The sequence below is a fragment of the Frankliniella occidentalis genome, unplaced genomic scaffold, assembly GCF_000697945.3.
Source record: "Frankliniella occidentalis isolate FOCC.00 unplaced genomic scaffold, Focc_3.1 Scaffold280, whole genome shotgun sequence".
Classification (NCBI taxonomy): Eukaryota; Metazoa; Arthropoda; class Insecta; order Thysanoptera; family Thripidae; genus Frankliniella; species Frankliniella occidentalis.
Window position 1 is genome coordinate 231,998 of NW_026267406.1, and position 1,199 is coordinate 233,196.

Consider the following 1,199-nt stretch of genomic DNA (forward strand, 5'->3'; position numbering starts at 1 on the left):
ACTCACTCATTGATATAAATGTTTGGCAACAACCACAACTGCTACAAAAACGTACCATAACTTTTTGGATCCGCGATAACCCATTGGACCCCAGAAAAACTCCCACCTCCATCGTGGGTCCTCACTGGGGGCCGTAAAAAGGCCATGTAGAAAAGGGTTGCGTGGGAGAAAAAAAAACAAGTCCAAAAAACTCGCCATTTTTTATGGTCTCCTAGGGGGTAACTCGTCATTTTGGCACCTTCGGTGAAAATTTCGTCCGCGGGGCTCTCCGAAGCACCGTTTCGGCGCTTGGCCATGCTTTGTAATCAAGTTGTCAAAAACTGTAACATGGGGTATGTTGGAGGAGGTAAATTGTCATTTTGCGACCCTACGGGCGGAAATTTTGTCCGTTTGCGCCTCCGAAGCACCGTTTTCCCACCAGGTCCAGTTTGTCGTCGAATTTAATGAAAATTGCTCAGACGCGCCAATCCGACGGCGAAATACGTCGCTTGCGCTCAAAATAGCATAAAACAAAAGTTGTGGATCCCCCTTTTTCGAAACCACACCACTAAGCAGATGCTATGAATGATGAGAAACTGCGCTTGAAACCGCCCAAACACAAAGACCCCCTCCCCAAACCACGCTCTGGGCCCAAGCCTTTCCAAAAGATGTAAAAACTACTACGAAGGAGCATCCCCTCCCCCCTTCCTGACACACACATTCAGACGTCAAACTTCAATAAGCACCACTTTTGGCATGTGTGCACAGTAGGAAAAACAACAACTCCCCCCCTAAAGCTTGACTCAAATCTTTTCGAAACAGAAAAAAACACCTACGTATGAGACCCCCCCCTCCGAGGACAAACACTACTTTCAGACGCCGTTGTCTCTTATTCGGTAAAGCTACAAGGACGACAGTGCAAACATAAAAAGCTTTAAAATTTGAAAAAATTAAAACATCACCATGACATTTTTAAAAACCTTTCAGACGCCACCTTTTGCAAAGAAAAATTTTAACCAACCCCCCTCCCCCCCTCTCTCTCCTTACGCATTACCCAAACCTTTCCAAAACATGAAAAAACAAATACGGAAGAGAAACGAGAACCCCCCTTCCAACCAGGACACTCCCACAACTTACAAATGTCGTCGTCTTTTCGAAAGAAAGGCTGCAAGTGCGAAAGTGCAAATAAGAAATCCTTTAAATCTGAAATAAAAAACTTT